General features: G+C 34.5%; 1 protein-coding gene and 1 pseudogene across 6 annotated transcripts in view; one reads left to right on the forward strand and one right to left on the reverse strand.

Annotated features, from left to right (window-relative positions):
• Positions 1 to 27,382, forward strand: part of CHODL (chondrolectin) — a 263,500-nt gene that overhangs the window by 187,999 nt on the left and 48,119 nt on the right. The window lies entirely within an intron of this gene.
• On the reverse strand, positions 1,734 to 1,848 carry LOC120599185 (uncharacterized; annotated as a pseudogene).

Here is a 27,382-nt window from a genome sequence, read left to right on the forward strand (position 1 = left end):
TTATTTCTCACAATTAAATTTTTTTAATACTAGGTAAAGTGCTATTCCAAGAATTGGGTTCAATATCTACTAGTTTTCCTTGAATCTTAATGCTAAAGTTCTAATTAAATGAAAATTTTATGACATCAGTAATTCTAAAATTCTTTAAGGACCACGTTGGATTATAAAACACAGTTGCCCTTAGCCATTAACTTACATATTTAAGGTCAAGTTTATAAGCTTTTCTTACTTCGTCATTTTTTGAAAATGGAATTTTTGCTGACAGAGCTTTTGAAGATACCTAATGGATGAATGTATGATTGTACAAAAAAATATTGAAAAGGATAAAATGTTTTTTTCTAATTAGAAAGGATGGGATCAAACTGGTTCCACTTAAGTCAAAGAGGGAAAAATATACCCATGTTCAAATCTGGCAGAGCTTGTTTGTCTGGCCTGGATAGGGATATGGTTGTGCTTCATTTTATACCACAGATGTACTTCTGAAGGCTTGCTTGCATTTTGCTTTTTTTCTGTTTTTCAAATTAAACTACATTTAAAATATTAAGAGAGATGCCTAGGTATAAAGGCATTGGGGCAAAATTATTGCAGTTTAGCATGCAGACTCTGAAGCCCGACTGCCTGTGCTCAGATCCTGTGCTTTCCAGTTTTAACTGTGTGACTTGGGGCAAGACATGGACTTGCCCTTTAGTTTCCTTATTTGTAAAGTACACATAATATTAGTTGCTATCCTATAAATTTGTAGAAAGGATTAAGTAGTAGTTGTGTCCGTAAAGCACTTAAACCAAAGTGGATATTGTGTGAAATAGTTATCTTTTTTTTTAAGATAATTACTTTATAATGTGACTTTTCTGCTTTTATATAATGAGGTTTCTTAAATTGCAGTACAGATGCAGTTTAAAAGTAGCTGGTAAGGGAATTCTCATTTACAGTGATATCTAACATAGTCATCTAGTGCTGTTTTTTTTTTCTTTTGCATATGTTTATTCATTTAGCAGATGTTTTCAAAGATATTACTATGTACCAGGTACTGCATAAGACACTGGAGCTATATTATTGAACAAGAAAAGTATGGTCCTTGCCCTCATGGTATTTATAATTAGAAATGGAGACAAGCATAAAAGGAACTGATAAATGACATAATGTAACAAGTTCTGTGAAATAGAAATTCTGTGAAACAGAAGTATTATAACCAATTCTGTGAAATAGAATACTGAGATAGAGCATATCCAAGAAGCGGCTACTTAATTTTATTGAGTAATCAGGAAAGGCCTGTATGAGGAGGTGGTTTTCAAACTAACTTTGAGTTTTAAGAATGAACCAGAGAGTGACTGGCAGAGCATTCTAGATATGTGAAAGATTATTAAGGCACAAAAGACCTTGGTTTGTTAAAAAGCTAAAGAAGATATTATACCGATAGAGGGGTAACTCACTTCTGGTGGTCGGGGAGTCAAAAGTTCAGTGTTGGATATGTTAATTTTGTTAAAATTTTTTAGACATATTATAAGGATGTCTTGTGGACAGTCTAATACATAGATTTGGGACTCAGAAGTCTGAGCATAGAGAAAAATTTAGGAAATAACAATATATTTATTATATTTAGATCCATATGAATGAATGAGATCCCTTTTTTCCAAGACAAATATGATAGCATGGACCCTTGCCTTCTTTATGCTGGCAAAAATAATTCCTCCAAAGTAGCTTTTTTTTTTTTTTTAAATTTATGTTTTTATTTGTGCCTATAGCACCTGGTCTTCCTAGGTGGTCTCCCATCCAAGTACTAACCAGGCCCAGCCTGCTTAGCTTCTGAGATCAGACATCCAGCTTGTTCAGGGTGGCATGGCCATAGACCACTGATCATGCATGGCTCCACTGGGTGGGAACCCAGGACCTTCTACATGTAAAGCAGACCTGATAACCGCTACACTATGGAACCATGTCCTTGTGTGAGTTTTTAAAAGCCTCTTAATCTAATGCCATCTATTATCCTTGAGATCAAGCAAATCAGTATTCTTTCCAAATATTAATAATTACTGCAGAGAAGTGTGCTCGAAATAAATATGTTTTTAAAGTATGTCTCAAGAGATTAAACTTTATTGGCAGTTGGGAGCCCAAAAGGGCTTATTGAAATGGGGGAATGTTACGATAAGCGTTGCGATGTAGGAAAGCTACTCTCAGGACAGCGTGAAGGAGGGAGAGGAGAAGAGAGATTGGAGGCAGGGATAGCAATTAGGAGGGTGGTCAGCTAACCCAAGAAAGGCAAAAAGAAGGAAACAGATGCAACCAGGAGCTTGCACCTTCGTGGCAAGGCTCCGACTCCCCTCTGGCTTATAGCTGCAGCTGGGCCCCTCGGCTTTTTTTTTTTTTTTTTTGGAAAAACCACAGATCTGAATTTTTATGTGAGCTCTCTTGATTTTTAAGTGCTGTAAATGAATCCAAATTTTAAAAAGTGGGGGTGCCAAACCACCCCTGCAGGCCAGATTTTTGCCTTGGCCTACAGGTTTGCCAGGTAGTCAGCCAACCGACGGTCCCTCCCTCTGAGCAGTCACAGTGTTTTAGGCATGAGAACTGCAGCAGTGAGCAGGCAGACTTGCTTATACAGTGGGGGGCCCTGGTCTGGTGCCTCTCAGACTTCAGTATGTGTAGGACTCACTTGGGCAGGCGCGTTGAAAGGCAGATTTCTGCCTGGGAGGTCTGTGGGGGGCTGGAGCGTTGCCTTTCTAACAAGCTCCCAGGTGATGGAGATGCTGGCGTCCCTGGACCAGTTTGCATAGATGCAACATTTATTGCAGAAAGAAAATAGAAGTACCTTATGTTGTGAGGCGGGTAAGGGATTAGAAGGAATCAATTATTTCCAGAGAGTCTTGGGCCGTGAGATGGATAATAACTAACAAACACAGTAGGGGATATAGGTTTGGGGAATGGAGTTGGAAGTTGGGTTCTACAAAATCAAATAAGATTTGGGTACATTAGAGGTTCTGGGAACTATTAATACAAGGGCATTAATTTTTCATCAGGAAGCCAGAGTCAGTCCTTATCACATAAACATCTGTGAATAAACCATAGAGTGGCATTCATTTAATCTGAGAAACAAGAGTCTATTGAATGCAATCTCTTGTTTTTCCTATTTATTCCTTTCTGAGTTTATATCACATTGAGTAGATTATAGAATTTTTCCATTCTTTTGGTATCTATTGTGATTCTCAGCTTCATCTTCCTAGTTTGTTACCAGAACAATCCATTTTTTAAATTAATTTCATTTCATCTGTCACATACTTAATATTATCATAAAAATGCTATAACTGTAACTTTTTTTGAGTTCTTCTGGCATGCTGAACCTCTCTATGGCACATCAGGTTAACTTCTGTATCCTTTACTAGATCATAAGCCCCCAAAAGATAAACAGTGTTCTTTGGTGTCCACCGAGCCTAGTACAGTGTTTGGGGCACAGTACCATACTTATTTTCTAACTACTGGGGGAAAATAAAATTTTATTTATTAATAAATGTGAAAGTATTTTATATTGAAATGGATGCATTGAAATATTATGAAGGTGCAGATGATAAAAGGGTATTGTAAATAGTTTAAAGAAGGGCTTTTATTACATAAGCCCAGAAGAAATAAAGTTGAATAGAGTTAGAGTTGGAAAAAGATTCAGTGTCTACTGACCAGAGAGAATAGAAGAATTTAGATGTTAATAACAAAATATTATTGATATTAGATTGAGACATAAAGAATTTAGATGAGTAGTGCACCACAATTTCTGATTTATCCAGAGTTTAAAGTATGATAATAATGATACAAATAACATTAGCAAGAGCAGAAATTTCTATAGCTTTCATTGTATGGTAAGGACCATGCTAAGGAATTTACATATATTATTATAAATCCTCCTAACAAACCTGCAAGGCAGGCAATGTTAAACCTATTTTTCTATTTAATAAACCAAGGTTGAAAAAGATGTAAATTGTCTAAAATTCAAAAACAGCAAAAAAGCTGAAGAGCTGAAATTTAAATCTAGGTCCTTCTTACTTCTGCAGTCTGTCTCTTTATATTAGGCAGACATTTATCATTTGCTTTTGTTTTTCCTGTATGTATTTCAGTATAATTCTTGACATGCAAAACTTACAGAATTGTATTTTGACTTTATCTCAATGGTGTGCCACACTTCAATTTATTATTAATCTATTTTACAAAGGGAATTTTTTTAAATTCAAAACTGAAGTGCTCAGACACCTTATAGATAATGCCAGAAAATGTGCCAACATTTATAAACAAAATGATACCAGTATAATCAATAGTTTGTTTCCCTAGATCTAATTACCAAAATGTCACTGATTTTAAAATATATTTAAAATTATATTATCTAATTTACAATATTAGTAAGTGGTTCAAAATACACTTTCAATAAAATTAACTGAGTTTGTTCAACTAGTTTAGAGCACCATGTCATCAGTAAATTATTTATAATATACTTTCAGGAAAAGCTAATTGAGTTTACTAAATTGATTTAGAATGTCACTTGATGAAAAAAGTTGCTAATCTTTGAAAAAATGCTATGTACTTGGTCCAAATGAAAATATTTATTTCTAACAAGAGCACTGCAGGGATGTTTTTCAATACTTTCATTCTTTATCTAGTTCCCAGAATAGATATAAAACTTGAGAAAGTGACTAGGGATAAGTCTCAGTCTTTAGGCTGTGGTTGCTAATTCTTTAACTGTAAAGCCATATTTTTATAATATAATCTTATAATTCAAATTATACTTTGTGATAGAAATTTCATAACTAAATAGTGGATTCAAGTTATTTTCACATGGCTATTGGATAACCTTCATTCTATAGCATTCCCATAAGATTATCTGTGTGTTTTAGTAACATGAGAAGGTGGTAGTACTTTATGTTTTGCACTAGTTTGCTTTATCTTTTATCTTTTTTCCCTTTCATTTCTGAAAGTTCATGAGCTTTGATTCAGATTATCACCAATTCATATCATACTTGTAAATATAGTTTTATTAGATGTTAGGAATTATTATGCTTATTTTAATTATTTTTGTTACTGTTGAGTCTCAGCTTTAAGATACATACCATATTAATTTTACTGTGGAATTATACTAGAGTTTGGGGATAATAAAGGAATGTCTTCTGGAAGCTTACCTCATTCTTGCCAGTCTCCTCAAACACTTTCTTCTGTTGGTAAGAACTGAATACTGTTAAAAAGAGAGCTGATCACCACCAGACACATAAAGCCATCCTTAGACGCTGCTTTTAAACAATTGAAACTTTAACAAACTCAGGGTCTTGATTTGAAAACCCTCATTTGTGGAGTTGTGAGGTAGTACAAGAATACCCAGTTGCCTGGTAAAAATCTCAGCCAGGTGTCTGCTTTGCCCTCCATTTGTTTTACTTGCCATTTTACCCATTTCTGGCCCATTTCAGCCTCTAGCCCTAATTCTTAGATTCTGCCTCTGTTGATTTCCGTCTTTATTACTTTGGTTTCAGAATCCCACCTTGAAATCATCTTGGCTGTTATACTCACCATTCTGAATTCAATTTTTCTTCTTGATTTAAGGCTTCAGATTTATAAGGACCAGCCCAAGCCAGTTTTATGGCTCTTGTTTCAGAATTTCTCAGACACCTCCTCCAGACCCATAGAGACTTGTCTTTGCCTCCTTATTCCTACAAATCTAGAGTTGGGCAATTTTACCTTTAAATTTAACCTAAGAACAGCTTTTGGGGATTAATAAATCAAGAGGGCTTCACTTTATCTTGCCTCTCCTCTTCCTGTTACCATGTAGGAATAAATTTGTTGTAATAATAGCATTTCTTTTTCCTTAACGATATCAGAATATATTTAGAAATACACATAGCAAATGAATCAAAACATTTCCAGTTATTTTCTGAAATGTCTCTCAACACTGGTTTTTAAATTATTTCCTTAGCATAGACTCTTCTTTTATATGTATTTCAAGCTGACATCAGTTAATGATTTATATTAACTGGAACTTATTTTAAGCATATGGAGTCCCTGTAGAGTAGTGGTTAAGGGTATGGGCTTTATGCTAGAATACCTGATATCTTTACTCGACTACTTCCCTCTGTCCTATATTCCACATCTGTGAAAAGAGAATAATACTATAATAGCCCCTGGTTTGCAGTATTGTTTTAGGATTAAATTAGATGATACATGTAAAGCACCAATACCTAGGTTATAGTTAGCATTTTGATGAATGTTAACTTCTATTATTATTGGAAACAGTTTAAGACAAGGCTCTACTTTCGTGAGATGCATGTTTTCTGTTAAATTTTTAAAAGATCCACAGTTCAAGGTAGCAGTAACCTTGTATTCTCTTCTGATAGTGCATTAATACATAATTATTAATTTACCTACATAATATTATCTTGGAAGGACTCCTGTCAATGTTGCTGAAACATCATGCATCACTCAAAATCCCAGTGGATACCCACATGGTGCTCTCTGATGAATGCACAATTAGCCTTAATTATGTGAAGGGTGCTAGTGAGCCTGTTAATATTGAACTGGTTTGTACCAATCGAAAATAGTGATTAAGAGAATGCATATCATTACAATATCTAACTCAGAAGGTAGTTGAATGTTCTCTCAGGGTACTGAAAATCTACAGAAGAGACAGCAGTGTTTAGGCTGGTTTATATGATGAATTTACCTAAAATACTAGGGGAAATTCTAAAGGCATGATCAAGCAAAGTGTTCTGTAATCAGTTACACATACCCATCAGGCTATTGCAGGGGAGGCTGCATATTGTTTAAGGATTTGGCCCATGGGATCGGCTACAGTTGGATTTATCTGCTCTGCTATTTATTAAACTTACAGATTGGAAAAATTAATCAAAGCTTTCTGAGCCCCAACTTCCTCATATATAAATTGGATTAATAGCACTTCACCTCTCACAGGATTATTATGAATATTAATTAATGAATAAAAAATGCTTAGCCCAGTGCCTGGTACATTGTAATTGATAAATAAATTATAATGAATGGCAATAAATTTTATTAATTGTGTCATTACTAGTCAATATTAGTAATATTATTTAATATTGGTACTAGTAGTAATATTTAATGTTAGTAATATTAGCATTTAAATAGCGCTCAGAGTATTTATCATTTTATTCCTCTTTATTTTAAGGTAGGATGAGGCAATATGAATAGAAATATGAAGGGAAAGAACCCTGTACCTATTAACTGTCACTTTCTATCCTTCCCCAGTCCTAGGCAACCACTAATCTACATTCTGTCTCTACAGATTTGCCTATTCTGGACATTTCACATAAATAGAATCATATGCTATATGGTTTTTTGTGAGTGACTTCTTTCACTTAGGTAATATTTTCAAGGCTCAACCATGTTGTAGGATATATCGATTCCTCTTTCATTTTTATTGCTGAATAATATGCCATTGAATAAACATACACATTCTGTTTATTCATTCATCAGCTGATAGATCTATCAGTTGTTTGCACTTTTGGTATTATTAATAATGCTGCTGTGAACATTCGTGTATACATTTTAACGTGGAAGTATGCTTTCAGTTTTCTTGGGTATATATCCTAGCAGTAGAATTGCTGGGTCATACATTAACTATGTTTAACCTAATTTTGGCTGTTTTCCAAAGCAGCAGTACCATTTTACATTCCTGTTAGCAGCACACGATTACCAGTTTTAATTCACACTGCTTAGAACGCTAATTTTTTCATTCATAATGAATAAAGAATTAATTTATCACCATGGCTGTCTCAAAAGTGTAAGATGAAGACAGACATCAGGACTCGATCCTGGGCCTACTTGATTCTCAGGCCTGGACTCCTCTACGGCCCTAACAAGTCCTCAAGGGACACTCTGAGCAGTAGAGTTTCATTTTTTTGTTTCAAATACACCTTGTTTTCCATGATGTATGTCCTATGTCCTAATAGAACTTAATGAAAAATACAATTATGAAAAGATAAAATCCTATTTTAATAACTCGTATAAATGGAAAAATAAAATTCACACCCTTTCAATCAATTTTATGTAAACTGGATTCCAAAGTAAAAGCAAGTGCATTAGTCCTTTCCAGGAATGCATTATTCCTTTTTTTTTTTTTTTTTAAATATATAAGGCAAAATCCTCTGCCACCCAATTGTTATTCTATTCTATGGACTTAGTCAAGATGAAGTATTCTGACTGCTTTCCTGCCTGCTACCCACTCTCTCCACAGTTGTACTACAAAAGTTAATATTACTCAAGGTGTATGAAGGTGGGCCAAAAGCAGAGGTCATAAAACCTATATCTTACATGGTCTACAGTATAGAAAAGAAGATGAAATTATGTTATATCGAGGAAATATAAAAGCTTTTCTCCAAAAGTTTGAAAAAAGGACAACCATTGAAAAACTTCTATGTTGCTTTTTAAATACATTTTTAAAAAGGTATTTGGAGTAGATATATTCTGGGCTCCTGCGTCTGAGAATGCATTCTACTTTTCCCCACATCTGTCCGTAAGGATTTGGGATACTCCTTAAAATACATGTTTATATTATATTTGCTTATGTTATCCTATTAACTTAGGAATCTAAAACTGGATCCAAGGGATTCCAGCCATGATTTGGGATAAATTGTACCAATTGTACCATGTCATCTAAGTGCAGAAAGAAAATAATAAGATATATAAGGTAAAAGATTGAGAGAGAGAGAGAGAGAGAGAGAGAGAGAGAGAAAGAGAGCGCGTGAGATAAAGGGGGAGGGATGTATTAAAATTGAGATTCTAGTCCTTCTTGAGAAACTAACTCTGATATTGTTTTTGGTGTTCATGAGACACCCCCAACTTTTCCTAATAATTTTCTCCCTACTTTTTTGCCCTAAGCTAGCTTGAGTTCCATTACTTGCAATGAAAGAACACTAAAGACTCAAGCTCCCTGGAGTCACAAAAAGAAGGAAGCAATGTCTCTCCCTATTTTTCCTGCATTCGTTGATAGGAGTAGCATTTGTACACATAAAATGTCACAATTCTATGTACAGTAATGTAACAAAAAAAAATTCTTCAGGAGGGGTGTGTCTTTTGTTTTTATTATGCAAACTGGGGGATGTGGCTACAGAATAGGCCAGGGACCCTCTGTTCAATATGAGGAATTTAAAAACAAAAACAAAACACCTTTTATTTGAATGTCATAGTGATTTGTGTCATCTGAATGTGAATTTTCGCTTATAATAACAAAGTCCTAGCTTTTTGAAAGCCTGATTATATTTTTGCCTAGGAAGACACATTTTCCATGATTTAAAAAACTCATTAAAAGCATAATATCAAAGGTTTACTTTTCCAAAACTATTATTTTTACTTTAGATTTAAATGAGATGTAATTATGAAATATTCATATTTAGAATTCATTTACTCTTTCTAATAATGAACTTATGTAGTTTCACATATTTTCTGATTTTTTATTACAAAAGAATCACAAAAGGAAACCACAAATTCAACAATTTTATATTAAGAAAAAAAGGATTTTGAGTTAAAAGGAAGAGTTTCCTGCAGATGTAGCTAATTTTAGTGGTTGCAAGTTTATTTTACATAAATATATCTGCTAACTTTGAAATCTGGATGATTTTCCTTTTATTTTTGAAACAGAATAAAGACCATCAGTATAATAGTAAATGAGGTTCAAACAAATGAGAAATTTAACTGGAAAATAATCAAGTTAAATGGCTTATTATTAAAAGCACATTTTTAATTTATAAAGATCTATTCACCCAAATGTTCATGGCAGTGCAATTCACAATACCCAAGATATGGAAACAGCCTAAATGCCCATCAACAGACTATTGGATAAAAATGTTATGGTTCATATATATAATGGAATATTACTTAGCCATAAAAAAATGAAATCCTACCATTTTCAATGACATGGATAGACCTAGAGATTATTATGCTGAGCAAAATAAGTCAGACAGAGGAAGATAAATACCATATGATTTCACTTATATGCAGAATCTAAGGAACAAAAAGAACAAACTAATCAAAACAAATTCACAAATAGAGGGGAGAGGGCTGGGGGAGCTGGGAGAAAGGAGTGAAGGGTTAAAGCAGTACTGATTAGTAGTTGATAGCGGTCATGGGAATAGGGAGCACGGCATAGGGAATACAGTTAGCAGTAATGTAATAGCTATGAGTAGAACCAGAGGGAAGATAGAGTAATCAGGGGATTGTTTCATAAACTATATAAAGGTCTAACTAACATACTGTATACTTGAAACTAATAATAAAATAAAATAAAATAAAATGCTAATAAGAATGGGGAAAAAAGCACATTTTTGAAGAAGTAAGTAAAGATGTTAGAAATAAACATATTTAGTTTCACTTTTACAAAGTCTAATCAGGCATTGGTTTAAAAAATATGTAGTTGCTATGAATTTTCTGTATAATACCCAAGCATGTAAACTACTAATACTATTTGTTATTTTAAGTTGAACTGAATCTGACTGCAAGTCATAAGGCTAATATCAGACACTATGGGTAGATAGAAACTTCTGCAAAGCTTTTAGGTTCCCAAATTTTGAAAGACCCTGATTTCGGTCCTTGGGCCGTGGTTGTGGGGAGGGTTTGCAGCAGGGCATGAGTGAGCCACCCTCCTGAGCCAACTGGGGATAGGGTCTTTCACCAGGATTCCTAAAGCCCAGTGGCTAGTGTTTAGACTCTCTAGGTCTATCTTGCAAGCCATTCCTGTCTGGAGAACTATGGACAAATGGGATCCAGATCTTTGTCACTTAATGAAAAGTTTCAAATACCCATTATCATTCCAGACTTGCAAACACTCACAAGCTCTCCTTGGCTGACTTACATTTCCCTTATTCAGGGAACTGCCAACAATCTCTTCTCTCTTTTCTCAGTGGATCTTCAACTTCCAAATAACCCTGGTGGTGGCTTGTATCAGTCAAGCTCATTCCATTGCAAGATACAAGAACTCAAACTCATTTAAGCACATAAGCGGGGTTTATTGGCATAAAGAAATGGAAACTCAATAGCCACCACTGGCTTCAGATGGGCTTGGCCTAGGGGCTGAAACAGTATCCCTCTCTGTCTGCTCCCTGCTCTGATTTTCCTCCTTGTTGGCTGTTTTCTCAAGCTGGTTCTCTCTACTGATAGATGGCTTCTAGCAGGCGTTGGTTCACTTTATTATTAGGTTTTGCAAAATTTTCAGAGAATATTCTGAATGAGTATAGACTCATCCCTGAAGTGGCTTTTGTGGCCAGGGAGAAAAATATTTGGATTGGCCAACCTAAGAGACAGGAAGTATGATAAATTCCATCTTAATTATGGGAATGAGGAAGAGGGTTGCTCCTTAGAGAGGAATTATTGGTGGTGGGAGGGGGGCATGCTCATTATAAGGTTTTCTTTAGCAGGGCCCTGAAATCTAAAGAATATCTGTTTCCTTTTGCCTAAACAAGGGCCTGAAAATCAGAACACAAATGTTTGCTTACTTACTTCAGATATGAAAGGGCAAAATACCTCTCATTCTTTATCTCTATTAGTAGTAAAATCAGAATACATATTTATATCTCAATTGGTTACCCTGCTATATTTTAAGTAGATTGCATATTTTTAAGTGTCTCAATAATACCAAGCATAAAAGCATTCTGTTTGTTATTATTTTGCTTAAAGTTTTTACATACACAGAATAATAGCTCCAGGTTAGGTTAGAACCTCTACCTCACCAGGACTTATGAAGTCACTTTCTAACCAGTGACTTTTCCTCCAGTCACTCTTCTTAGAAATGCATTTGGTAGGTTACTGCTAGATAAGTCCTCATAATGTCCAGCTTTGATTATTTGTTTATAAAATAAAATGTGTCTTGCATTTATTATGTTCCAGAAAACATGCAAAGCTCTAGGGCTTTAGGCATGTGACACTACTTTTGGAGAGTTTTTAATTTGTTGAAAACAACAGATTCATGATAAGATAAATAACAGCAAAAGTGGCAGGTACTGTAATCAAGACATAAATGCAGAGTTTGGGCAGAATGGAGTGGGGATTACCTGAGGTTTCTCATTTCCAATGAAAAGTCCAGGATCTTAATGTAACATTAGGAGACCTCAGTGCTGTAGCTCAGACCGTCCTTTGGAGTCAGCCACTCCTGCATACATGCCCTAAAGTCAGGCCAGAGAAGATAACTCTCTGTTGGGCTATCACGTGTGTGCTCTCCTGTCTTCTTTCTCTTTATTCTGTTCCTTCATCTTGGACCACACTTCCCACATCATGTCTGCCTTTGACAATCCTACTTCCTTGATACCCAGCCCAAATGCATTCCCCTCCATTAAAGCTTTGCACTTAACTGGTTTTTTTCTTTTTTCTTTTTTTTTGGATTTGGCCTTTCTCTTTGATGACACTGTAGCATCTTATGTATCTCTTATGACATTTATCACATTATTTTTGTTATAATTGTCGTGTTGGTATATTTTACTCCTATCTTTCTTCTTTTCTCGCTCACTCAAACCTCCTACAAGAATCCTTCTCTTAGTTCGCAATCTTGTCTCAATTTTCGTTGAGGAAATAGAAGCTGACATGAGTTCTCTTTTATTCCCAGCACAAGATAACCATCTCTGCTCTCTACCTTTCCTTCTATTACCTGAGAAGTTATCTCTATTCTGTTGTGAATCTCATTCCTGCATGACTTAAGTGCTCTGTTTGTGAAATCATCCCCACCATCCATACACCACTGGTTTCTTATTATTTTATTTCCATCAGTCTATAAAGTTCTATGCTACCCTATATCTTAGATAAGGACACAGCCTTGACTTGAAGTCTCATTTTCTCCACTTCCTTATCATACAGCCTCAAAGCAGTGGAGTGACCCCAATGTTACATTGAATTTGCTCTTGTCAGGGTTGTCCGTGCTTCTGAACCCAATAACGCCTTTTTCTTGATGTTTAGCAGCATTGTTAAAATTGACCCCTTTCTCCTTTTTGGAACACATTTTTCTCTTAGGACAATATTCTGAACTGTCTTTCTCATTGGCTACTACATATATGTCTACTTTGTTTCTGGCTCTCGTTTCATCCTTAAAATATTGTAATACCAGGGGTTTAATTCTTGGACTTCTTTACCCTATGTTATTTCATTTATTCCTGTGCTCGTAAATACATATTCAGCTCTGACTCACACTGCAACTCCAGGCTTAAAACCCATATGCCTGTTTGATATTTTACATGGTTATTTAATAGGCACTTCACACTTAACAAGACCAAAACAAAACATTTTGTTTCCTCTTGCATTATCACAAATAGCTAAATTGTCAATCCGATTCAAACAAAATATAAATTTAACTCAAAACTGACCTTTATTTATAATTAAGAATGGAGAAGAAAGAGGTACCAGATGCCACACTGATAACTGGGGTACCTCACAGCATCATAGGCAGCTTCCTAAGAACGCTTTTCTAAGCCAGAATATATTTTGATATTTTGGTTTTGGAGTAACTAGTGTGCACTACCTGCATAATTTACAAGCCATGTAGGGGAGCAACTGAGTTATGGAGACCTGGCTTTTATACTTGCTTGTGTGACTTTCATTCTCATTGTAGCTGCATCCCATAAATACAGACAAGTCAGGTTTATTATGGTGTTGTTTCTTAAATAATAAACACTTTAGACCCTTGTTTCTTAACCAGGGTTCCACAAAACTTTAAGATTATATAAGAAAGTGAGGTTTAAAAAATCACTTTTTGAGTCAAGCATGGTTTGTGATGGCAGTGCCCACAGTGATGGGCTCGTGCAGGCTCTTAGTGGCCTTTCAGTCTCACATGGCAATGCACAGTAGGACCGTTCTCATTTAATTCAGTCTTCAACACGATTAGGGGAGCCCACTGATAACTGGTGAGTGCTGAATCGCACAGAAGAAATAAGCTGATGGTGTCAGCTTGTCACTCACAAATTATTTTGTACAACCAACCTTATGTACTGCAGACTGACTAAAAGGAGTGAACTTTCAAATGTAATAGAAAATTGGAAGGATGTTTTCATTCTAAAGAAGGAATTTTTTTGCTTTATGATTCAGCTGCCCCCGCCCCCCGCCCATGACTTTGCTGTTGTTAGAAACATTGCCTAACAGGGATTATGCAAGTTAGAAAGTATATGTGTTGTGAAAGTTTCGTATATTTGGCAATTTTCTCATTTATTTATTTATTACTCCCTTCTGTCTTATATTTTATGAGCTTCTGTATTTTACAAAGACATTTGGCGGTCCAATGTGGTGACTTTTAAAGACAAAGCGTGAGATGTAAGAGGATTCTGAGCCTAAGCGTATACACGGTCTTACAAATCATTTCATTAGTGCAACAAAAGACACAACACAAATCCTTTATGATGAAAGCTACTTACTGTTTTTTTTTTTTTTTTTATTGTCTGGTCATCCCAATTATCCTCCTATTTAATTGTGCTTTATGGCAAAAAGTTCGCAAATGTAGTAATGACTTCTGCAAAATTGAATAGATACTTCACTACAAGTAAAGATGCTGATTATTTTAAATTGTTATTGGAATCTTGAAATAGTGTAAAGCTTTCATTTAAAAAAAATCTCAGTAAAAAGGCTCAGGAAGCCTGTTATTTACTAGCAGAAGGAGGTTATTTCTTATATAAAGAAAAGTCATGTTGGTGAGAACCTATTCACTTCTTCAGTTTTCTGAGAAGGGAATTTGATATTTAGACCTACTGATAAAGCTTTTCTTCCTCATCCTAAAAAGCTGTTTCTTAGATTTTCTTCTCCTGGTAAATGGCACCATCAGCCACCCACCCAATTTCCAAATCGAAATCTCTCTTTTCTTTACTCTCCTCCTGTCATTCAGTAGAGCAATTCCAACCAACCTCTCTCTGAAAGATATCCTGAATTCACATATATGTGTCCGTATCTTCAATGCCATCTTCCTATGTAAACCACGACTATCTCTTGCCATGATTATGCAAATAGCCTCCTAACTGGTCTCCCTCGCTGTTACCCTCTGTCTGTCCATTCTTCTCACTAAAGAAACTGGAAAAATTGTCAGAATCTCAAATCAGATTATCCTTTTGGTCCCCTGTCCCCCTTTCCAAATTAAGATTATTCAGTGGTTCCCTATCGTATTTAACAATAACATAGATCTTATCCCCAAGGCCTGTATGGCCAGTCTCCTGTCCACATCTACAACTTTATCTCATATGTTTCGGCCACCTTGGCCTCTTTTATGTTCCCTAAAAGAGCCAAGTTTCATTTTTTTCCTGGAAACAGCTCCCTCCTGCTCTTCTCATGGCTATCTCCTCCTTGTCTCTTAAGTCACATCTTAATGTCACCCATCAGAGAGGCTTTCCCTGAGCCCCAGTTTAGACCATCAAGTCATTCTTTATTATATCTCTATTTCAGTTCTTTGCGTGGCACCAAATTTCATGATTTATTTATTATATTGTAGGTTAATAATTATATTTAACATATTTAATGACATAATATTTATTGTATGATTCTGATTTACATATGATTGATTTGCTTTTGGTTTCTTCCCAATAGAAGGCAAACTTAATGAATGAAAATTCGGGATATTATCTCTTATCTGTGTTGTTCACACCGTGTTCCCAGCCAATAGTGGTGTGTGACACAGAAAAGTACTTAAAGAATAAATAAATGAACTTTTTAAATTAATGGCCACACTAAAAAAATATAGATTGACAGTGACTGGTATATCATCTCTACTCTAAGTTCTGAGAAAGTCAGAAGCGTGTGTGATCCTTCTCAGTATGGTAAATATTGTGTGACATGTAAGTTGTATTTATATCCTTGTCACCTTAATTTCCTTGTGTGTAATATGATGGTGTTGGATCAGAACGATGTTTAAGGCCCTTTCCAGCTCTACAAATACACTTTTCATAATGCACTGTGGTAAACTGTATCTTAGTTTATCTACAACTTGATGAAAAAATTGTACAGTAACAGCAATATCATGCCTGTTATTAATACTAATCCTTAGTGTCTAAGATTTTCTATTCATCATTCAAATTATATTCCCTTATAACATGTTTATTACAAACCATATCTCAAACAACTATTGCTATAAAATTTTCAGCATGAAGCTTTTATTAAAATGAAATGAAAAAGATAACATTTTAAATCTTAGGAAATTTCCTCCTTAAGTGTTGTGGGAGACTTTTCAAAAATATATTTTCTGTCTTCAACTAGAAATGTTTATTTCCATTTCCTACAGCATTGCTATGTTATAATTAACTGTAAGTGGTGACTGGCGTGTATAACTGACACAAACGCATTACTTGTTGGGAGGGGAGAAGCATTTACAAAATCAATATGAATCCATTTAGGAAAGTGGAGTTGTTTAGAGAAATATAAATATCTTCACCGAGTTTTTGTCCATTTACTGAAAACACAGCGTGAAACTAAAATTATAAAAGCAATATTTTTCTAAACATCTGCACATCAAATATTGTGTCACATAAAAACATGATTTTATGTTTCTCACAAATATTTTCCTCCTATTTAATAATTTTCTCATTTCCTTGTGACTGCATCAGTTTTATCAAGGATTACTTAAAGGGAATTCATAAAATTTTCCAGAATCTTAAAGGTACTCTTTTCATGTGCTAAATATATGCTATTAAGTATGCCTTTATTTATATCAAAATGGATATTAAATTTTATATTAATCAGAACATCTTTGGGTTTTTTTGTACTTTAATATAAGCCTTTACTTCTCCTTAAAACAATAAGCAATAATCATTTGTAGAGCTGATTTATGAAGCTAGTCGGCAAAGCCAATAAAATTTTCCACCATATTAACAACAGGACCAGAAGAAGGTCCTAATACGGAAACCAAGTCCTGCTGTTGTAGAAGCAGAGGTGGTTTCCACTCTGCAGGCAAAGGCAGAGCAAGCAAAGAGTGTGAGAGAGGCTGGGAATATTATCCTCTCTGATCGACTTCCATGTGGAAGGAAACAAAGTCATTTTCTCTTAATATATCCCAAAATTTTATTCTCTCTTAAGATTTGCAAGAACGCAGAACTTTTTTCTTCAAATGCCCTTCTCTGAGAAAGGAGACTGAATGTGTAGGTGGGTTGTTATCCAGAGATGGTAGATGCCGAGTGCCAAAGATTAACTTGTCCATCCGATGTAGAGGAGGTCAGCTGAATCCAGAGACTCTCTGGCTACTTCCTCCATGAGACCACTTCCCTGATCCCAGCCATTACCCTGTTGGGTATCTTTCTGGAATCAAATGGTTAGAACAGGACAGTAATGAAATTGACTTCATGATCACAATGCAACTAACACTGAATGTCCTTTTTTTATTTCTCATTTAATACTCGGTCCAATTACATTAGATATTCTTTCCTGAAATGTAGTTTAAAGGATGTTTCAAGAAAAAATTGCTTATAGTCCAATAATAAAGTGCTAGAAACACAGGAATATAAGAAATTCGAGTATAAGTCTGCTCATCAATTTCATGGGAAAAATTAATATCCAAACTTTAATTCCCTTTGCAAGTTAAAGTCCAATGGCCAAAGGATTAAAATCCAAATTTGAATTCTTTTACTTTTGTACGAGAAAAATCCAGAGGCTTCTCCACTGTCTTTCTTTCTTCAGTCTCAGAGATGTTTTCAGTGCAGAGAAAGAGCTGGGCTTCTACAGCCACAGTGGGGCCTATGTCCACCTGGAGCGGCTCTGTCATACAGTGCCTTCCACATTTGCAAGCCCAACTTTCTGACATGCTTGACTTTTGAAAGAGACCAAAGAGTTAATAAGACAAAACATCACAGTGTCTTAATCACACTGTTTAGAAAATAAGCAAATTTTCATCTTCTTGAGCATTACCTCAGGCCAATTTGTGCTTCCAGAGTCTAATAGCTTTTGCCAAGGATCATAACAGGGACCTAGTGGTATCTGAGGATACCTTCTCAGTGTTATTTCTGCCAGAATACCAATCATCCATAATGTACAGCTTGAAAACAAATTGCAACTCTATTGGGAGAGCTCAACTCTAGGTCAGATGTTAGCCCACTGTGCATATTGCCTCTTCTCTCAGAGAAGAGCAATTGGAAAATATGTGATCTTCTAGCAAAATTTAAAATGCAGTGTTGGAAACACCCATCACAGGTCTTATTTGAGGTTTCTTTGTTTCCCATTCAGCATATTTTAATAAAATCTCTAACTTAAAATGTTGTTTCTGAACTGAGTGTGTGCAGTATATAATCATAAAGCTTTGGCCATTTCTCATGAGCAAACGTTTTTAGTCCTATGACACACTAACTGTTTCTACTACCTATTTCTGAGTAATCACTTAAGGCTGACAAAGATGCACGTGGGAAGTTTACTTTCTCATGTATACTAAAATCATTTAGAGACAAAGTGAGAGAGACCATGTTGGTAGAGTGATCTTTGAGCCTATGGAAAATCAATAGGAATTGAATTCAGCTCCTCCAAAGTTCATTCCTTGACCCTAAAGATAGAGAGTTCAAGACAACATAGAGTAACTTAATTTGGAAAGTGTGTTTATGCTGCCTATTTAAACCTAACACTATTGATTTCCTATAACCACTGTCTCTTTTTCCTATAATGTTTGCCACAGCTGCATCTGCTTAGCACAACTAGAGCTCTGTGTTGTTGACTCCTGCAGCAGCCTGCACCCTGAGGCCACCTGTGCTTGCCAAAAGCTCACGCTCTTGCCAGAGAGTCTTCTTAGGGAAATCACACAATTGTATAGCATACCGAATGTCATACAGAATGCCGCAGTGGGGTCCCAAAGAAGCCCAAGAAATGGCAATGGAGGCCAAAGACACCCGGGCAAAGGACCATAAAATGTGAGACAGAGAAAGCAAATATAAAAGCTGAAAGGGAAGCCATGCCTACTTCACAGTTATTCATGTGAGCGTACAATTTGCAAATGCAACCAAGTAAATATTTCATGCAAGTTCAAACTTACCTAAGCATTTTGGGCCACCATTAAGGAGAGAGATACACAGTTGAGTTGATAATCATAGGGCATTTAGTTACTAAAAAAACATTGTTCTTAATGGACTTTATTATTTATTTGAAAATAGCAAGCTGAAATCTATCTACAGGTCAGCAAATAACATAAACAATTGAAAAGTTATCTACAGGTCAGCAAATAACAGACAATTGAAAGCACATAGGTACTTTTAGCATCTATAGTTCTACTTAATTAGATTTTCAGTTAGATGCTATGCAGTGCATTATACAAAGAACTCCCATATTCCCTAGGTAGACATAATAGGTTATGGAGGCTTTACATTCTATTAATCTTGGGGTGATGGGAAAGCAACAGCAAGATTATATGCCTCATTATATAGAAGATCATGTAAATATTGCAACAAGGTTAAAATAGACTATTTCAGTCTACTGTTTTTACTATTTCTCCCTTTATATCTCAAAAACTAACCTATATTTTATAGTTTTATAATTATAAAATATGATGTTTAAACTAAAAACAGCAAAAAGCGGCATTATAGTTATTTAAAATATAAAAAGTAATATAACTTTATATGAATCCATAATAAATTTAGTTTGTAAGAGTTGATTTTGTTCTTTGGTATAGTTTATCCCCACACAAATCTAAAGGAAATCTCTAAATTCCCAAAGAGCAGGGTTCTAAAAAAATTTTTGGTGGTGTTTGTGGTAGTGTTCTAGAAAGGTAGAAAGCATTATATTCGTGAGAGAAAATCGTTTGTTTTTTTTTGTCTTTGGATTCAGTGAATTCAAGTTGTGCTCTTTATATTAATATGTCATGTATACTACACAAACATTGAAACTTTAAAAAAAAAAAGATAGTAATAACATTACCAAAAAGAAAAGGTACATTCTGTAGCATTGGACACCCCCGCCCCAATAAATGCCCAAAGAAGACAGAGGAAATAGAAAAATAAGCACATATTAGAGTATTGATGCTGTCATTTAACACATACAGTTGTTCTTGGATATAAACTATTATAAATTAATAAGAAATTGTATTTTTTTAAATGAAATTTCCAGCCCCTGTCTAATACTATTTTAAAGAGATTGAGAGAGATCCTACAGGCCAAGGAATTAAAATAAATTAATTAAGTAATTTCCTACTGGAAATCTAAAATGCTAATAAGTTTACATTCAGAGATTTAGTTCTCAAAAAACAGATTAGATTTATTTGCTGGCTTTTAGATATCATTGTGAGAGCACCGGAAAATATAGAAAAGAGGAAAATCGAATGATTGTTCATAAACCCAGCATCGTAGGTCAGGAGGGTAATCCTAGAAAACTCTCAAGGACTACGTTATTTAAATCAAACTTGATCTAGGATAAAAAGAAACATAACTTTATTATTTTTATTTTTTATTAATTTTAGAAGTTTTAGGTTTACAGAAAATTGAGTACAGAGAGTTTCTTTCCCATACACCCCTTCTTCCCCCAGAGCCACCTATTTATTAGCATCTTGGTTAGTATGGTACATCTGTTATGACCGATGAACCAATATCGATGCATTTTTATTAACTAAATTCCATTGTTTATGCGAGGGTTCAGTTGTGGTTTTTGACAAATGTGTAATGTCACATACCACCATTACAGTGCCATATACAGTAGTTTCATTGCCTTAAAAATCCCGTGCTCCACCTGCTCATCCGCTCCTCCTACCCTGAACCTCTGACAATCACTGATTTTTTACTGTCAACATAGTTTTGCCTTTTCTATAATGCCATGTATTTGGAATCATACAGTTGGTAGCCTTTTCGAATTGGCTTCTTTCATTAGCAATATCTTTTTAAGTTTTCTCCATATCTTTTTGTAGCTTAGTAACTCATTTATTTTTATTGCTGAATAACATTCCACTCAATGGGTTTACCACAGTTTGCTTATTCATTCACCTTTTGAAGGACATTTTGGTTGCTTCCAGTTTTTGGTAATTATGAATAAAGCTTCTAAAATCATTCATGTGCAGATTTTTATGTAGACATTAAGTCTTCAACTCATTTGGTAAGTGTGTAGAAGTGGGATTGCTGGATTTTGATAAGAATCTTTTGTACGAAACTGCCAAACTGTCTTGCAAAGTGACTGTACCTTTATCAGTTCCCACCACCAATGAATGAGAATTCCTATTGCTCTTTCATTCTTGCTAGCATTTGGTGTTGCCTTTTTTGAGGGGAGAGGGAAGGATTTTACCATATAGAAATTTTGGCTTCAGGGTCTTTAAAATAATATTTTTTAATTTGCATAGTCATAATATTGTAAAGACCGTAAAATCTATTGACTTAAATAACAAAAGGATAAATGGTAGATATAATTATCTAATGAATTATACTTATAAATGTATAAAATTAGAAATATAAATGAATCAGTAATCAAATTGAATTTCCAAGTATGCTGTTTACCTCAAGATAATAACCTTGCAGCAGAATATTTTCACCTACTCTTTTTTGTTTCTTTCATGAGGAAAGTACTTTTAGCAGTGGTGGTCAGGTATTTCTTCCTCTCTAATTAGAAATATAATTAGTTTTAGAGAGAGAGTAAGGTGAATATAAAAAGTAATTATAAACAAAGATAACCAGTTTTCCTCTTTATATGCCCCTCATCTCATTTCTCACATATCTTGGACATTTTATACATTTACCAAAATTTTAACAATTCTTAGAATAGAAAGAGATTGAATTAATTCAATTTTTGATTCTAATTACTGACTTAGAGCTTGTAGTGGGTTGAATTGTGTATCCCTAAAAGACATGTTCAAATCCTAACTGCCAGTACCTATGAATGTGATCTTATTTGAAAATAGGGTCTTTGTACACTTAATTAGTAGGGATCTCGAGGTGGGCCCTAAATCCAGTGCCTGGTGTCCTTATAAGAAGAGAAGAAAAGAGAACACACACAGAAAAAGGCTGGGTGAAAACAGAGGCAGAGATTGGAGTGATGCATCTACAAGCCAAGCAATGCTGAAGATGGCTGGGAGCCACCAGAAGCTAGGAAGATGCAAGGAAGAATTCTTCCCTAGAGCCTTCAAAGGGGCACGGCCCCAACAACACTCCGATGTCAGACTTCTGGTTTCCAGAACTGTGAGAGGAGAAATTTCTATTGTTTTAAGTCACTTAGAATGTGGTAATTTGTTATGGAAGCCCTAGTAAATATATACAGAACATTTTTAATATCTGAATATCTGGGTAATATCACATTCTCAGTAACACAGTGATATAAAGGAGCAGGCTATCAGTTTAATGAAGCTGAGTTTAGATCTTAACTATAAATAAGGTCACTGATCTTTTTATTATTCCCAGTCTTTCCTTATTTCATTACTGTAAGCATGTTAATGCCCCCAAATTACAATGCTTAGATTTAATAAATAGGGAATTGTTAAAATGTTTACATAAAATTTATTTCCATAAACTCTTATGGTACAAAATCATTTGCTTGATTTGAAAAAGGTAATCAAAATTTAACCTTAATACATTTGAACCTAGTTCCCAGAAGAGTAATTTGCTTATGAATTTGATGCTAATTTAATAACAGAAAAGGCTTCTAGTTTGAAGGCCAGAAGATAAGCTGACTTACTGAACTTCCCTAAGGAAATGAACAACCAAGCATTTCGTAGCTACTTATTTTGAAACCTGTTTTCTTTTCCTGGACGTATGAAACTAGAACAGGAACCATTTCTAATTTTACAGTGAACAAATGACATAATTGTTTGAATTAATTTATATTCTAAAAGCTCCATTCTTTAAATGCAGAGAATCATTTGGATTTTAGAGATTGTGTCCTGAAAGGGTTTGAAGTGTATATTGTAATTCTTCTTATCTATCAGAGAAAGGCAGAAGCATATTTTGATGAAGTTTATATTTTATAAACAATTTTCATTAAAGTTCATAAAGCTGCTTGTGACAGCTTTTGATTGTTAAAAGCTTACTTTTTTATTTTAATAATTTCTGAGATGTAAGGTTAGTTAATTCTGAACTAACTTATTTATTTAATGCATAAGTAAAAATGATTCACTGATAATGTGGTTCAAAAATGGAAAGTATACATCCATAGCATTAGTACTTAATTGAATGCTTCATATTTCTTAGCAATTTTATATAAATGTTCTTTCTCACTTTTAACAGAATGGACTGATACTAATAGAAAAGCCATTTGGTTTTCAATACAGTAAGATCAAATTTTCATCTTTGTACTTCTTGGTTCTTAATGTTATAATATCCTGTACAATTTAACATGGGCAGTAAATATTCTACATCTACCAAAGCCAGCTTATCATTCAATGTCAGTAAGTAACTTGAATAATTTAAAAGAAAAGTTCATCTTGAAAAATTGTTAGAGAATGTCATCCAATATAAATAAAAAATAATATTTTAATAGTAAAGATTAATCCAGTTATTAAAAGAAACTGCATTTAAATTCAGTAGGTTTGAAGATCAAATAAATTTTAAAACTATCAAAATCATTGGCATATTTAGTGATCTTTGGTTCACAAGGATCCTGGCTCAGATACATATTTTTGTGATCATGATGGAAAGACCCATTTGAGAAGTGGCTTGCTTTCTTTTTTTTTTTAACTTTATTTTTATTTTTAAATTATGGTTTACATATAATATTATGTTAGTTTCAGTATCTAGTGGCTTTTGACTTTTGAGAGGAAAAGTCAGCTGAAGGGGCTGATATATCTTTTTTTTAATTAAGTTTATTGGAGTAACATTGGTTAATACAATCATATACTTTTCAGGTGTACATTGTCATTTGACATCTATATATTCTATTGTATGTTTACCACCCAAAGTCCAGTTTCCTTCAGCTACCTTATATTTGACCCACTTTACGCACTTCACCCTCCCCCTACACCCCTATATTTGACCCCCTTTACCCCATCTACTTTCCCTCTCCTCCCCCACCCCCTACCCTCTGGTAACCACTAGTCTATAGTCCATGTCCATGAATCTCTGTTTGTTTGTCCTGTTCATTTGTTGCTTTCAGGTTTATATCCCACATATAAGTGATATCATGTGATTTTCAGCTTTTTCTGTCTGGCTTATTTCGCTTAGCATGATTATTTCAAGATCCATTCACATTGTCACAAATGGTAGTATTTCATCTCTTCTTATGGCTAATATTCCATTGTATATATGTACCACAGCTTCTTTAGCCAATCAACTATGGTAGGACACTTCGGTTGCTTCCATGTCCTGGCCACTGTGAATAATGATGCTATGAACTTTGGCGTACAAATATCTTTTCGGATATGGGTTTTCAAGTCTTTGGGGTAAATACCTAGTAGAGGGATTGCTGGATCATATAGTAGATCAATTAGTTTTTTGAAGACCCTCCACACTGTTTTCCATAGTGGCTGTACCAATTTGCAGTCCCACCAGCAGTATATGAGGGTTCTTTATTCTCTGCATCCTCTCCAACATTTGTTATTATTTGTCCTGTTGATTATAACTATTGTAACAGGTGTGAGATGGTATCTCATTGTGGTTTTGATTTGCATTTCCCTAATAGCTAGGGATGTTGAACATCTTTTCAAATATTTGTTGGCCATTTGTATGTCCTCTAGAGAGAGGTGTCTGTTCAGGTCCTCTGCCCATTTTTTGATTGGATCGTTTGCTTTTTTGTTGTTATTGAGTTGTATGAGTTCTTTGTATATTTTGGATATTAGGCCCTTATCTGAGGCTTTACTTGCAAATATATTTTCTCATTCAGATAGTTGTCTCTTTACCTTGTTGGTGATTTCTTTTGATGAGCAGAAGCTTTTTAGTTTGATGTAGTCCCATTCATTTATTATAGCTTTTACTTCCCTTGATTTTGAGGTCAAATTCATAAAATCCTCTTTAAGTCCAAGGTCCTTGAGTTTAGTTCCTATGTTTTCTTCTATGCATTTTATTGTTTCAGGTCTTATATTTAAATCCTTAATCCATTTTGAGTTAATTTTGGTGTGTGATGACAGACAACAGTCTAGTTTCATTCTTTTGCAGGTGGCTTTCCAGTTTTCCCAGCACCATTTATTGAAGAGGCTTTCCTTTCTCGATGGTATGTTTTTGGCTTTTTTGTCAAAAATTATTTGCCAGTATGAATATGGGTTTACTTTTGGACTCTCAATTCTGTTCCACTGGTCCGTGTGTCTGTTTTTCTGCCAATACCATACTGTTTTGATTACTGTCGCTTTGTAGTATAATTTGAAATTGGGCACAGTGATGCCTCCAGCCTCATTCTTTTTTTCTCGGGATGGCTTTGGCAATTCGGAGTCTTTTGTGCTTCCATATAAATCTGATGATTTTTTTGTTCTATTTCTTTAAAAAATGCCAATGGGATTTTGATGAGGATTGCATTAAATCTGTGTAATGCTTTAGGTAATAAAGCATTAACTATGTTGATTCTTCCAATCCAAGAACACGGAATATCTTTCCATTTTTTTGTATCTTCTTTGATTTCTTTTAATAGGGTCTTGTAGTTTTCATTACATAGGTCCTTCGCATGCTTCGTTAAATTTATTCCTAGGTGTTTTATTCTTTTCGTTGCAATTGCAAAAGGAATTATTTTTTCTACTTCTTTTCTGACACTTCATTATTAGAGTATAGGAACGCTATGGATTTTTGAATGTTGATTTTGTATCCAGAAACTTTATTCGCTTATTGTTTCTAGTAGTGTTCTTGTGGAGTCTTTAGGGTTTTCTCTGTAGAGAATCATGTCACCCGCAAATAGTGACAGTTCAACTTCTTTGTTTCCTATTCGGATGCCTTTTATATCTTTCTCTTGTCTCATTGCACTCGCTAGGACCTCCAATGTGATATTGAATAACAGTGGCGATAGTGGACAGACTTGCCTTGTTCCTGATCTTAGAGGAAATGTTTTTAGTTTTTCACCATTAAGTATAATGTTGCCTGAGGATTTGTCATAGATGGCCTTTATTATGTTAAGGTACTTTCCTTCTATACTGATTTTGTGAAGTGTTTTGATCATAAATGGATGCTGTATCTTGTCGAAGGCTTTTTCTGCATCTACTGATATGATCTTATGATTCTTATTTTTAAATTTGTTTCTGTGGTATATCACATTAATCGATTTGCGTATGTTGAACCATCCCTGTGCCCCTGGGATGAAGCCCACTTGATCGTGGTGTATAATCTTTTTAATATGTTGCTGTATTCAGTTCGCTAGTATCTTATTTAGGATTTTTGCATCTGTGTTCATGAGAGATACTGGTCTGTAGTTTTCTTTCTTTTGTGTTATCCTTACTAGGTTTTGGTATCAGAGTAATATTGACCTCATGAAATAAGTTGGAAAGTATTGCTTCCTCTTTGAAATTTTGGAAGAGTTTGAGGAGAATAGGTATTAAATCTTCTTTGAATGTTTGGTAGAATTCACTGGTGAAGCCATCTGGTCCTGGACTTTTACTTTTTGGTAGGTTTTTGATGATTGTTTCAATTTCCATACTGCTGATCGGTCTATTTAGATTTTCCAGATCTTCTTGATTCAGTCTAGGAAGATTGTATTTTTCTAAGTACTGGTCCATTTCTTCTAGTTTATTAAATTTGGTATTATATACTTTTTCATAGTATTCTTGCATGATCCTTTATATTTCTGCGGTGTCAGTTATAATTTCCCCTATTTCATCACTGTTTTTATTTATTTGTGTCCTTTCTCTTTTTTTTAGTGAGTCTAACCAGGCGTTTGTCAATTTTATTCATCTTCTCAAAGAACCAGCTCTTCGTTGCATTTATTTTTTATAGTTTTTTTGTTTTCAATGTCATTTGTATCTGCGCTGATTTTGATGATTTCTTTCCTTCTGCTGCCTTTAGGCTTCATTTGTTCTTCCTTTTCTAGTTTTTTAAGATGAAGCATTAAGTTGTTTATTTGGGCTCGTTCTTGTTTTTGGAGATAGGCCTGTAATGATATGAACTTTCATTTTATGACCACTTTTGCCGTGTCCCAAAAGTTTTGATATGTTGTACTATCATTATCATTCATTTCTTTGTATCTCTTGATCTCTCTTTTTATTTCTTCCCTGACCCAGTTATTCTTCAGTAGCATGTTGTTTAATCTCCATGTATTTGTGGTTCTTCCTGCTTTCTTTTTGAAGTTATCTCTAGTTTCAAAGCATTATGATCAGAGAATATAGTTGGTATGATTTCAACCCTCTTATATTTGTTGAGGCTGATATATCTTTTTTTTTTTAAATCAAATTTTGAACAAATTTTCATAGTATTCTTAAATGATTACCAAAACAATTTATAAGTAAAAATGTATGCTTATATAAAAATTAAACGTACAGTTTGCTTTAAAATTTCCAATACTCTTCCTTCTAAGTTATATTTAAATTGCCATGGAAAACATAAAAATGGATTTATAATTTCAAGTTTTGTTTCTAGCTACACATTCCATTTCCTTG

Source organism: Pteropus medius, unplaced genomic scaffold (assembly GCF_902729225.1).
Source record: "Pteropus medius unplaced genomic scaffold, Ma_sr-lr_union100, whole genome shotgun sequence".
Classification (NCBI taxonomy): Eukaryota; Metazoa; Chordata; class Mammalia; order Chiroptera; family Pteropodidae; genus Pteropus; species Pteropus medius.